The sequence below is a fragment of the Macaca fascicularis genome, chromosome 3 (genome assembly GCF_037993035.2).
Source record: "Macaca fascicularis isolate 582-1 chromosome 3, T2T-MFA8v1.1".
Classification (NCBI taxonomy): Eukaryota; Metazoa; Chordata; class Mammalia; order Primates; family Cercopithecidae; genus Macaca; species Macaca fascicularis.
This window is the reverse complement of record NC_088377.1, coordinates 94380853-94395519: the sequence shown is the minus strand read 5'-3', so window position 1 is coordinate 94395519 and position 14667 is coordinate 94380853. Positions and strand designations below refer to the sequence as shown.

The 14667-nt window shown below is 36.1% G+C and overlaps 1 protein-coding gene and 1 pseudogene across 1 annotated transcript in view; one reads left to right on the top strand and one right to left on the bottom strand.

Moving 5' to 3' along the window:
- SEPTIN7 (septin 7) overlaps positions 1 to 14667 on the top strand; it is a 105187-nt gene that overhangs the window by 41063 nt on the left and 49457 nt on the right. The window lies entirely within an intron of this gene.
- LOC107129132 (gem-associated protein 7-like) lies at positions 4898 to 5423 on the bottom strand (annotated as a pseudogene).

The window sequence follows — 14667 nt, the reverse complement described above, 5'->3', positions numbered from 1 at the left end:
TGCCATCCTTGTTAATTTTACTCAAACTTTGTTTTTGGGGAAAAAAAAAAAAAAAAAAAAAAAAAAAAACCCGCATTTTAAGTAATAATTTTCATGTATTTATATCTAGGTCTTGAGGTTTTTTTGGTCTGTTTTACTATATTGGAGTATATAGCCATTTAAAGCAGTGGCTAAGGTGCTGAAGTCTGTGGATCAAATTTTATTAGGGAAGGGGGATGCTGAATGGGTTCACTGACTTGCCAAACTTTCTGAAATATAATTGAGATTTTTATCATGTCTTTATATTCTGGAGACATTGCATATTTAGAATCTCAAAGAGGTTATCTACCTAAAATATTGAAAATTATAGGTACAAAGTATTTTATATAATTAGAAGTGTACGTCATTATTTACTGCACATGATTACTGTGCTGAAAATAATGTGTTGATTTTAAATTTTGAAACAATTCTAAACCAAAGTTACAAGTACAGTACATAAGTTTTTTCCTAGGATATTTGAGATGGATGCTCCTCTTTTGTCCCCCTACTTTAGTATATTTCTCTTCCTCAAGGATATTCTCCTATATAGCCATAATATACCATCAAAATCAGAAAGTAACAAGTGTATGTTATACACAGACACATACGTTTATATATATTTATGTGTGTGTATGTATTGAAAATTGTAAGTGCACACTTACATCTCCAATTTCATTCCATCACTGTAAGGGTCCTAATTTTCATCTCTCCCATATTTGTATTTTCTTTCTGATGGTGAAATACCATTATCCTCCATATATGTACTTATTTGATCAATCCCCCTGGAATTAATCCATCACCTCCTTCAGGTTCTTCCCTTTCTTCTCTGAAAAATACTAGGGAAGAACCCGAGGGAGGTAATGGATTAGTTAATTGCAGGAGGAATTAGTGTAATTAAGGGGGAGGCAGTGGCCCTGCTTACCTCTCTTGTGCTGTGATGTCTTATGCCAGGCCATTCTTCTCATGTGGATGCCCCTCAGCCTATTTAACTCAGACATCTCATGCTAGTCCATTCTTCTCATGCTCTGTTAGAAACTTTTCCTCATTCTGTAGGCTCTAATACCCTAATACCCTGTTCTGGGCCACTGTGGTTTTCTCTCCAGCATGGACATCTACCTCTTTCAGTCTCATGTAATGACTTTTGGACTGAATTTTTAGGAGGAAATGTGGAAAAGAAAGAGCTGAAGTAATTTTGTAGTGTTTAAGGCCAATATTTAACTGTGTTACAGAATTGGTATGTGAATAGAATCATTTTTTTGATGCCTAAAAATATAGAAAAATTAGCAAAATTGGCCGGGCGCGGTGGCTCAAGCCTGTAATCCCAGCACTTTGGGAGGCCGAGGCGGGCGGATCACAAGGTCAGGAGATCGAGACCACAGTGAAACCCCGTCTCTACTAAAAATACAAAAAATTAGCCGGGCGCGGTGGCGGGCGCCTGTAGTCCCAGCTACTCAGGAGGCTGAGGCAGGAGAATGGCGTGAACCCAGGAGGCGGAGCTTGCAGTGAGCCGAGATCGCGCCACTGCACTCCAGCCTGGGCAACAGCGTGAGACTCCGTCTCAAAAAAAAAAAAAAAAAAAAAAAAAAAAAAAAAAAAAAAGAAAAATTAGCAAAATTGTAATTTTGGACTGCCATAGTAATGGAGATAAAAAGTTCTGGTAAAATTTAGCTTGGAAATTAAAATTATCTGCAAATGCATACAAGTGTTGCAGAGTTATAATATTTACATGTATTTTGATAAACTAAATAGGATGTCCCCCAAATTTACTAACAGTTCAAATAAATAGGTTCCTATTTAGAAGCAAGAAAGTTTTAGACTTTGGGGCTTCTGTTTCTTGTACTGTCCAGAACTCTTAAGTAAGCAGATGATAAATACAAGGTAATTATGCATATCAAAGAATCAAATGTGAAGATTTGCAGTTCATTCTTAACTAACTCAAGTGTTTAATGATAGAAGGCTATAAATTGTTTATTATGTTACAGATGGAAATAATTACAACAATAACATAAAGGATGAGCTCTTCCATAGCATGCTTGTCCTGGTTCAGAGGGTAAATTTTAATTGAATGATTAGTAATTAAGTTTATGTACATCAGCAGTGTGAGTGCTAAGAATTACTGATCAAGCGGATGACATGAAAATGAAAATGATTACTTCTACCCTCAAAGGAATTTCCAGGGAAATCCACACTACTAATTACATTTAATTAAATAAATGGTATAGTAATGTACATTTAAAGTGCCATGTAGTCAGTTTTTATTTGGATTTATGTGGTAACTTTATCAGTCTGATAGGATCGATTAGAATCTTGAGACTAGTAACTCACTGTTGTGTTTAAATTTGGAATTTACAATTTATTTTGGCAATTTTGTAAAATTTTATTCATGTTTTTGATTTAACGTTTTTGTCACACCATGAAAATAAGCCTCTGTATTTAAACTAACTTTATATCTACAGTATAATAGTGCAGCAACTGTTACACTGAAAAGAATATCATACTTAGTCTAGTTGAAAACTTCAATTTCTGTCACAGACAAGCTGTATGACTGTGGACAGATCACTTTGAATCTCACTTTCCTTTTCACAACAAATATTTACTAGTCTTTTTATTTTTATTTTTTGGAGACGGAGTCTCACTCTGTTGCCCAGGCTAGAGTGCAATGGAGTGATCTCGGCTCACTGCAACCTCCGCTCCCCTGGGTTCAAGCAGTCTTCTCCTGCCTAAGCCTCCCAAGTAGCTGGGACTACAGGCGTACACCACCACACCAGGCTAATTTTTGTATTTTTGGTAGAGACAGGGTTTCACCATGTTGGCCAGGCTGATTTCCAACTCCTGACTACAAGTGATCCACTCACCTTAGCTGGGGTTACAGGTATGAGCCATTGCTCCAAACCTTACCTAGTCTTTTATAATCCAAGCATTGTGTTGTGATTACAAAAAGTAAAGGAAGGCCAGGCTCATTCATGTGTGTAATCCCAGCACTTTGCAAGGCCCAGGCAGGAGGATTGCTTGAGCCTAGGAGTTCGAGACAAGCCTGGGCAATAGAGTGAGACCCATTTCTAAAAAGAAATATGAAAAATAAAAATAAAAGAGCTGTGGTAGGGTTCCTTAAGAACCTGTGGGTGTGGGATGGTGGTAGAGTGGAGATACTTACACAGGAACGCTGTGTACTGTGAGTGATTACCCCACCTCACAGAGGGCTTCAGATAATTGTGTATATGAATGTACTTAGTCTATATATTATATATGTAAAATGCCTAGCAAATCAGTAAATTGTTTAAATGTTAATTTTAAACATATTTTTATTCGTGCATTTTTATGAGTGAGTTTTAAGATCCAAAACAAGGAATGAAGAAAAGGGAAAGCAGGGATGGTAGACAATGATATGCAATTAATAAGCTAAATATTTGATTAATCCTTAGTTTGGACTTCTGTTTTGGTTGAACATTTTTGATTATAAGCATTTGGGGCAGATGTGTGCTCTTTGTAATTCAGTATAGATTGCTGGGCAAAGCTCTTTTCTGGTAAGAGTCAGATTTAAAAGATGGTTGAGAATTTATTCTTTTCCTTCTTTAAACATGGTTTAGCTGAGTAGCTTGGATTCTTAAAAACACAATATGACTTTTTACCTGTTATTCTGTGTAGGTTAATGTCGTGCTCAAGTTTTTTATGTGACATGACTATTTAGTCTGAAGGGTGCACTTGTTTTATAGTTGCTGAATATTAATGCTACTCCTTGCAAACCTTTTGAGTATCTTGTTTTCCCTTGACTGTGTCAGATATTTAATGTCAGCGATAGAATCTTAGGAATTGATTTTATTAAAAGTTAATAAACTTTAAAAACAGTTTTACTTTGAGATTTTGAGCCTGATTTTATATATGTGGATGTTTGCCTTTGTTGTTGAATCAACATGAATTATATATTTGTTTGAAATGTGGTTGGATATTTAGGTAACTACTGTTTTTTGATGTAACAGATATTCAGATATATGGCTTGAAATATTTTTCCTATAAAAACTAAGACTTATTACAAATTTTTTTTTATTAGAAAATAATATGAAGAAGTATATGGCATTTTAAGAGAGAGGACATCACCACTGTTAAATTTTGTTATATTTTCTGCATCTTAGGCATAGCTGTAATACCATATTTACTTTGTATACTTTCTTCATCTCATGCTATGGCAAGCATTTCTCTATGTCAGATTTTTAAAAGCTAATTTTTAATGGCTGAATAATATTTGTATAGGTGTATCATAATACGCTTAGCCTACCTCCCATCATTGGACCTGGAAGGTCTCCCTCTGCCACCACACTCACACACTTTTTTTATTGTTAAAATATTATTGCAGTGTTTTTCTCTGTGTGTTTCATTCCCAGAAGTAGATGGCATGGTAAAGGATGTTAACTGAAAATGTCATACCAACTAATACAGTTTTGATAGGTGTGTGAATACTCGTATGTATTTCATCCTTGCCAATATTGAGTGGAAATCTCTTTTCCTGGAGTAGTTGTTTCTTTAGCAGGAGGGAAGCATTTGGGAGTATCTTCAGGGTGGCTGAACTTTGCAACCTCTTCAATAAATAACTTACCACTCTGTAATTTGCCCACCTGTATTACCCCACCCTCAAGCCCCAGACTTTAGGAAATGACATCAGGCCTATATCTAGAGAGTTCAGAGTTCTGTGAGGTACAGCATTCCTTCCAACGGGACCTAAAATTCCTAGAGTTGCAGAATTTTACTGATAAGACAAAGGAGGTCTCAGGAGTCCAGAGTTGCTTGGGGCTTGGCTCAGAATTCCAAGGAGGCCCATAACTCCATGAGGCCCAGAGTTCCTGGCTGGGGAACATTGGGAGGCCTGGGATACTGTGGCTTACACTCAAGCAGAAAGGTGAACACAGATCTTTATTAGCAAACACCAAATTTGACATTTAAAAGAGATTTCTGAGCAGCTGTGGACCTCGCCAAGACCATACAGATTCCACTGACTATTCCTGTACCTGTGCTCCAGCTGCACAGGCTTGAAGGTTTGTGAAATAATGTCAGTACATTAGAGCAGCACCTCTGCACACCTATGGGAGTCTGCAGCTGTGACACATAGAAGTTGGCCATGTCCAGATTGGTGGCTCCGAAGTGGGCAGCCATGTGCACACAGTTGTGTAATGTGAAGCTCACCTGTCGACACACTGTAGCCAGCATGTTGCAGAGGTAACACTCCCGAAGGGCAGCTCGAGCCCACTGCTCCTGGGATTCCTGCAATTCTTGAACTATGGGACACTGTTGGATTTCAGGAACCTCTCACTTCAAGGGCCCCAGCGTCCATCAGGGGCAGTGCCACGACTGAAGCCATCAGGGCCCCAGGGTAACTGGAGCACAGGCACAGGAATAGTCAGTGGAGTCTGCATTGTCTTGGTGAGGTCTGCAGCTGCTCAGAAATCTCTTTTAAATGTCAGATTTGGTATTTGCTAATTTGGTATTAGACAAAGGTTTTACATTTTAATTTACCTTTGATTATTTATTTGAAATTTAAAAAAAAGTACTGTTCTTTATTCTGAAATTTTGTACTTGCAAAATACATTTTGCAAATTGAAAATAAATGAGTATTTATTTTTAAGAAATATCAGTGAGATATAATTCACATAATCACGGTATGATTCATATACTTCATCCCTGGTCCTTAGGGGATATGTTTTTGTATATGAGATTTATAAAAAGTAAGAACTTAAAAGAATCTATAGGTTATCTAATTCAAATAGTTAAAAACTACCCACTTCTGCTTTGAAAGCCACTTCTTAGAACCACTGTGTAGAACATGCTACCTGATCAAGAATAAATCAACACCTTGCTTCCCGTCTTCTATCCATTAGATAGCCAGGTAACATAAAATCTCTTTTCCTGATATTTCTCCTTTACTTACACTCTAGCGTGCCCCGTGGCCAGCTATAAGTTGCCCTCTACTTTTGTAGAGCCCTTTGCTATGTTTCTGCAGAATCTACTTTTTCTGATTCATGTAATTCAAAACTAGCTCTATTTTCTTCCAAATTAAAACTCTTTCTTAATTAAGGCTGGCCCAAAATAGAAATTAGAGGGAAAGTCTGATTCCAGGATGTGAAAGACTAATAGTATTCACAAGAATACTTGAATTTTTTTTTTTTTTTTTTTTTTTTTTTTTTTGAGACAGAGTCTCGCTCTGTTGCCCAGGCTGGAGTGCAGTGGCGCGATCTCAGCTTACTGCTAGTTCCGTCTTCTGGGTTCACGCCGTTCTCCTGCCTCAGTAGCTGGGACCACAGGCACCTGCCACCATGCCTGGCTTATTTTTTATTTTCAGTAGAGATGGAGTTTCACCGTGTTAGCCAGGATGGTGTCAATCTCCTGACCTCGTGATCTCATTTTTTTTTTTGAGACAGAGTCTCGCTCTGTCACCCAGGTTGGAGTGCAGTGGCCGGATCTCAGCTTACTGCAAGCTCCGCCTCCCGGGTTTACTTCATTCTCCTGCCTCAGCCTCCCAAGTAGCTGGGACTACAGGCGCCTGCCACCTCGCCCAGCTAGATTTTTGTATTTTTTAGTAGAGACGGGGTTTCACCGTGTTAGCCAGGATGGTCTCGATCTCCTGACCTCGTGATCTGCCCGTCTGGGCCTCCCAAAGTGCTGGGATTACAGGCTTGAGCCACTGCGCCCGCCCGTTCCACCCATTTTTAAGGAGGAATGTGTATTGAATGATCAATTAGAATTTCAGGTAATGGGAAGAATTTAGAGGAACATTGAGGGACAGCTCATAGACAGTATTTAAACTGTCAATTTCAACTCTTTTCAGTTTAGCAAAAGAACTTACAGAAACTTGGTATATATCTTATGAAAGGTCAGGCAATATCTTTTACTACAAAAATGGGATAATCATTTTCTAAATAATCATGAAGAAAATGTTCTGAGTAGGCAGTAAGGATTTCTCTGGTAATATGATGATTTAAAAATGTAGTTGTCCACTTGAACTGGGTTGTATAAAGAATGCTTCTGTTTCTAAGTATAGCAAGAAAGATCATAACATACCTCGTTGCACCTCCCAGCCTCAGACATGTAGCAAGTGAAAGCTGTTTGAATTGGCAAATGAGGTAATTATTGAGTAGCTGGTTGGAATGTTTGCTACTAACTACACAGCAGAATTGTTAGTTCTTAGTACTGGTGCAATTATAGTAATTAGAATAAGTAAACTTCTTTTAAGATAATTGCAGGGCCACGTTATATAGAGCCTGTTTAACTTGCCTTTTAGTATTAGCATGGACATCAGTGTGTATGTTAAAAGATATCCTAATAGATTTTGCGGAGATGAAATTGTCTTATAGCAAATTCCAGATCAACATATGTATGGAATGTATCTAATGTCGTCTAGACCAGTGGCTCCCAGTTTTTTTGGCATCAGGGACTGGTTTTGTGGAAGACAATTTTTCTGCCAGGGTGTGTGTGTGTGTGGGAGGGGGGCAGGATGGTTTCAGGATGAAACTGATCATCAGGCATTATATTCTTATAAGGAGGACACAACCTAGATCCCTCACATGAGCAGTGTACAATAGGGCTTGCATTCCTTTGAGAATCTGATGTTGCCGCTGATCTCCTGCCGCTGACAGGAGGCAGAGCTCTGGCAGTAATGCTCACCACCACTCACCTCCTACTGTGTGGCCTGGTTCCTAACAGGCCACGGACTGGGGGTTGGGGATACCTGGTCTAGATTGTTCTTCACTGATTAAATCTTCACCAGATTAAGTTTATTAAAAAGTAAAACAAAGAATAGCACCCTCCCTTGGCAAAACATCTTGGTGTGGTATCTTTTCTTCATTTTACAGCCAGGTGTAAAGAAAAAATTAAATTTCCCATCCAGTACTTAATTTCTCACCATTTGGCTTCTCTCCTTAACACAAAACTACTTTTATTAAAGGTCAGTAAAAGGCCTTCTGGTTGTCTTTTTCTTTAACTTATTTGGCATTATTGACCATTTTTTCCTTGAAACTTTCTTCCTCACTTTTTGTGATATTGCCTCCTGGTTTACCTGGTTGTGTTGAAGCCTGCTTTATTAGGATCCTTTCCTATGGGCCATCTTTAAATGTTGATTTAATCTGGCATATTGCTGTATGTCATCCTTTATTTACTAGAATTTCTTAATTTTCTTTTTATGGACAGGACGACACGAACATAAGAATTTCTTAATTTCATCTACCTTTCAAATCATTTTGGGAAACTTCTTCAAAGTATTCCTGGAAACACTTGCCTAGATATTCTGGGCTTTGGGTCTAGGATGGAATATGATCATCCATTTCGAAATAGCTCCTGAGATGACACTAATATGTATTTTGGTTAAGAACTATAGTTTGTCGCTGTCTCACCTCTAGTTTTCATTTGAGGTGCTTTTTAAAATGTCAAGCCCTGTGCATTTAATTAATAAAGTAAGTATCTTGATCAAGGTCATATACTTGTATGTTAATGAACTAGGATTTGAATTTGTACAAAATTGATTTCAAAACCCAGTAGAAAAAGAAAGGAAGGAGTTAGAAGAACAAGGTAGAAAAGCTCCACAGTGTGATCACCAGCTCCTCTCAGACTTTTCTCTTGCCTCAACTCTAACATGGTAAAACATTCTGAAAGGACTTAAAGATTCTGTTTCTAAAAATCCTTTGCTTTCTTTTCCATACAATTGCTACAAAATGGTAGAAGTGGCTCCTGGTATCACAGATATCCCAGAAAGTTGAAATGCTTTTTGAAATGATACTCCATCTTTCAAAGCCTCATTAAAATGTGACCTCCTTTCCATACTGGTGTGATTCTCAGTTTCCTGAAATTCTGTTGCTTTGGGGTATCTCATTCATGGTTTTGATAAAATTCTGCCTTATTTGTTCATTGTTTGCATATCTTACCTCTTCTACCATACTGATATTTTTAAGATCAAGGACTACATCTTATCTTTGCATTCCTCATTCATTTATTTGATAAAAATTTAATAATCACTTATAAAGTGTCAGGTACTACTTTAGTCTCAGAAAATCTAGAGATTAATAAGAAATGGATACAAAGTTGAGGTGCTGAGTAAGACAAAGATAAGCAAGTATCTTTAAAGCAGGACTGCTCAGATTCCTTTATTATGAATACTGGGGGATCCCAATCCCAAAGACCTGAAGAAACCTGATGTTAGCTATTATAAACAAATATTATTGTGACTTTCTTCAAAACCTTATAAACAAATATTTGATGAATGTTTTATTTTTAGGCTTGAAATTTAACATTCTTGAATAGTGATAGAATATATGGCTTTCATGGGCAAGACCTCAAAGATAAGAAGGATATGGGTTATTTTAACCTGCTTATTAGGTTAAAGTACAGGTATTGTATTACTAACTGTAGTTACTCTTGTTTCATAATTTTCATAGAGTAACATCTTAAACTGTAAATATTATATTTTGTTTTAACAAGGACAAAAAATTTAAAATCCAGTTATTTCCCCTTAAACTGCAATAAAATGAGGGAATGATAATGACATTGTTGCAAAACATGTATAATGCATTTCAAAGTCAAAATAAATGTAAAATAGACATTAATTTGGAACATTCAAAAAAGTTTGTTTGGATTTATTAAAATACTAGTTTGAAGAAATATGAAATATTACGGATAGTCTTTTTCTCTTGAGTAATTTTTTTCTTAAGCCAGTATATATATTCTGAACTCTATTATTAAATGTTTTCTAAATAATGCAGAAGTACACTTGATTTGGGTTGTTTCCACAGATTTTGTGTTTAAGTAGAGTTTGATTTGGTAGGACTGATTATAGTTCTCTACTGTTTTGCATTAATGACACTATTTCCTTCCCTTCAGTAAAGCCAATGAACAAGGATCAATTGTAGTTATAAGTCACTTTGAGATTATTAGACAAGGCTGCTATATTTTGTCTTATAATTATAGGCCATTTGACATTTTGGTGTGGAAGTAAATATTACTCTACTAAATGTGAGTAGAAATTAATGTCCAAACTCAGGCATAGCCTCACTGCTTTCAACATTCCTTTTTATTTATTTTGAGGCCAGTACCCTTTAGTGTCAATAAATTGCCAACCTTACTCTTCTACTTTACTCTCCTGCATCCCTGTTTCAAATGTTTATTCCCTTCTTAAGGCTGTCTACTTCACCTTTGACCCTTATTCTTAGTAGTTGCACTAGGGTCCTTTCTTTTTCTGTGAGAAAACATGAATAGTAATAAAATACATTTCTTTGCAACTACCAATTATTGATATTCACGTGTCCACTGTGCCAAGGTATGATTCTAATGAGATCACTTATTTCTCACACCAACTCTGTGTTGTAGGTACTGCTTTTATCTGCATTTCAGAGAGGAGGGTACTGACACACAAAGTATAGGTTTGCCCAAGGTCACAAGGCGAATTTATTGATGGAACCGAGATAAGAGATTTCAAGGAAATTTTAAGCTCTAATGGACTACTATAACCTTTGCCCCTAGACTTTTCCAAAGTTACACAACTACTTTCTTACAATTATTGGAACTTCTGAAAAAAAAAAATGAGATAACTTGGATTAAGGGTATGTGATACTTAAGGAAGCACAGAAAAATTTGGAATACATTTAATTTACACCTTCAGGGTACTTCTTAGGAAAAATTTCCAGGGAAGAATAATAGTATTACCAAACTATTTTCGTATTTGTCAGATGCTATATTTTACTCTGCTACCAAGTAAAAGGACTGCTTACTCGTTACAAAATAGCTTGTTTTTAGAGCTCCCATAGCAATGTCATACAGCCACAATGATTTGAGTAAGGTGACTTTGCTTATGGGAAATAAACTGTATTTTATCAGGCTTATTTGAATGACATTTTGGTAACCTCTGTGTTACGATAATAGAATCATTAAGACAATACGATAATCTACAAATACCTCATTTGTATGAGGTACTTGAGTCAATACAATAACCTACAAATACCTCATTTGTATGAGGTACTTGACTGAGTACTTTAGAAGAATATTCACTGAATCAGTGTTATTCTTGAAAGGACATAGATCTATTATTGTATCTTGTAAAAGGGTCTTTTTTCCCTCTTCTATAACCTACTAAAGAGGTTATAATTTAGTTTCAGGACAGATGTGCGATTTGATACTGAGGCAGATGTGGGATTTGATACTAGGGGTAGGTAGAAGTACTCAGTCTGACAAGATTAAAGGCTATTGAACTTAGTTTCTCTCTTCTTTCTCTTCTAAATTTTGAATTGCTTTATCCTTTACTTTTCCATGTGAAACTCATTGTGGTTAGTGCAATAAAAGCAGTGGCCCTGGTGCTCAAGCATGTAATCCCGGCCCTTTGAGAGGCCGAGGCGGGAGGATTGCTTGAATCCCGGTGTTTGAAACCAGCCTGGGCAACATAGTGAGACCTCATCTCTTAAAAAAATATTAGCTGGACATGGTGGCATGCACATGTAGTCTCAGCTAGTCGGGAGGCTGAGGTGGGAGAATCACTTGAGCCCAGCAGGCAGAAGTTGCAGTAAGCCATGATTGTGCCTCTCACTTCAACCTGCGCGACAGAGTGAGACTCTTCTTGGGGAAAAAAAAAAAAACACTAAGTGGACCAGGACATAGAGGTCAAGAAGCATATTCCTTTCGCCTGCTCAGAGTCTGGGAAGTGCAGTATGATAAAGGACATGAGATTTGCCATTCAGATTGAGCTGTAGCTCTGCTACTTGGTAGAGATATTTGTCATTGGCAAGTTACTTTCAGAGATTTTGTTTACTTAGCTGTAAAATTGTGTAAAGAATCTTATGTAGAGTTTTGTAATTATTGAAGTCATTGAATGCATGTAAAGTGCCTAGCTCAGTGTCTTTCTTATAGTTACTGAATAAAAATATTAAGTATTATTGTTAATGAAGATACTGGTAAAATATCACATGTCAAATAACCTGGTTAACCAGATTAGGAAGGTACTTGGGAATTCTGGGACAGAGTCTTTAATGGATAAATGAGAGTGGGTATTTAGAAAGGCAGTAGAACATACTGCCTAGTGTCAAATACTGACATTACCACTTATTAACTGTTTGGCACTAGCAAGTTATTTCACTTTTGTTTCTGTTTTTTTCACCTTAAAATGGTAATGATAATGATACAGATTGGGTATCCCTAATCCAAAAATCTGAAATCTCAAATACTCCAAAGTTTGAAACTTTGAGTGCTGACATGATGCTCAAAGGAAATGCTCACTGAACCAGTTTTTGGATTTTGGCTTTTCAGAATAGGGATGCTGAACTGATGAGCAATGCAAATATTCTAAAATTTGAAAAAGCCCCAAATCCAACACGCTTCTGGTCCCAAGCATTTTGGATAAGTGATACACAACCTGTAGCATCTATCTAATGGCGTTATAAAGGTTAACTAAGTCAATGCTTGTAAAATACTGGCACACAGAAGAATTTATAACTTACTGGCTGTCACTGTCATTATTTTTTATGCATAGTAGTATCAGTGCTAGAGGATTTGGGGATTCAAAATTTGAAAAATGCCCCCCCAGGGGACATTTGTCAATGTCTGGAAGCATTTTTGGTTGCCACAGCTGGGGAGGAGGGATGCTAACTGACTTCTAATGGGTAAAGGCCAGGGATGCTGCCAAGCATCCTTGAATTAACAAGACACTTCTCACAATAAAGAATTATCCAATCCAAAATGTCGGTAGTGTCAAGATTGAGAATTCCTGTAGTACAGCTGTCTGGAGCTGTAGTTGCCAGCATCTGCAGTAACCTGTGCCTGATGCCTCCCTCTCATTTACTCTGTAGTCTCTTTACTGGACTTAATACTCATTTTTCTCTTAACTTTTATCCCAGTACTCCCAATCATTATATTTGCAGGTAGGCTGTTCTCAGGCATTCTTCTTGAATTCTTTGTAGCATAACATGTAGATAACATATCAACCCCTTTAAAGAATTAAAAGTTAAAATTAAATATTAATATAATTTATGGTTCTTGTAGAAAAACTGATACACAAAGAAGAAAAATTTAAATGTTTCATAACCTTTCCCATCTAGAAATAAACACTATTAGAAAGTTGGTATATTCCCTGTTGTTATTACCTTCCCCTCAGCTTCCCAAAGAAAGAAAAGTTTATAAAATATACATTTTATTTTTAAAAAACTAAATTCTAAAGATATTTAGTAAAAAGCAAGTTTCCTTTTTTCTCCCACCTTCATTTCCAGTCCTGTCTCTAGAGATAAGCATTAAATTGGTGCAAGTGTTTTGGCATTTTTTTATACTTTTATATACACCAGGCATTCCTATGTCAATTTTTTTTTGTGTGTAAACAGTACCATGCTGTAAGTACTGTTCTGTGAATGTTTTTTCCCTATCAGTGAATATACTGTGTGTATATATGTATATATATAATGAATATTCCTGTCAGTATATTCTTAGCAATTATGTGGTATTCTATAATACCTTTATCATGATTTATACAGTCAGCCATTAATGAAGATAGATGTTCATAGTTACACTGCTTAGGTTCCTTGGATTTCTAGGCACACATATAAATGCCTCTGTAATGTACATTTCTGAAAGTGAAATCCTGGGTCAAAAGGCATGTAGATTTAAATTTTGGTAGATTACCAAATTATTCTTCAGAAAATCTGTACCAGTTTACAGTTTCACCAAGAACCATCCTGATGGTTGACTTATTTTCTTAAGGCTTATTTTAAGCATGAGTTTTTCTTCCAAATACTTTAGTCAAATCTCCTAGATGTTTATGTGTAATACTCATTTTGTTTGTATTTGAGTAATTTTCACATAGGAAGAGTTAAGGAGAGATACCTAAGTAGATGGATGGATTGTGTTATTTTTTGTTAATTTTTAATTTCACTACATTCAGAGAATATGATCTGTAGGTTCCAGTATTTATTTTTCTGTGTAGCCTTACATAGAATCAGCTTATTTAGTATTCCATAGGTTTCAAAAATAAGTATTCCATAGGTTTCAAAAAAAAGAAATTTCTGTATGTATATTTGAAAATTAAGCATATTATTTAAATCATTTTTATTTTTTAAGCACTTGATTTATCCATATCCAAAAGACCTATAGTCTTTTAATGTGGAATTTGCTAACTTCCTATTGTTTCCAAGTTTTTGCCTGAAGCATTTTTTAACATTTTGTTGTTATTTATATTCTTACCTCTGTCATACCAGACTTTCATGTGTTTCTAATTTCCTTAAATGAATCACAGAAATAGTACAACTACTTATTGAGCACTTAATGTATACCAGGCACTGTGCTTAGATGTCACATATATTACCTAATTTATTCCTCATAGTTCATACTCTTATACTATTTGATATGTAAGAAAACAGAAAATGCAAGTATCTTGCTCACAATTACATAATTCCATTATATAATTGTGGAATTAATGGAATTATAATAATGGAATTACACAGTATGTATTCTTTTTAGATTAGCTTCTTTTGCTCACCAGTGTACATTGGTCTGTGTCTTTTCATGGCTTGGTAGCTAATTTCTTTTTGGTGCTGAGTGATACTCCATTTTCTGGATGTACCATAGTGTATTTATCTATTCAACTACCGAAGGACATTGTGGTTGCTTCCACGTCTTGGCAATTATAAATAAAGCTGCTGCAAA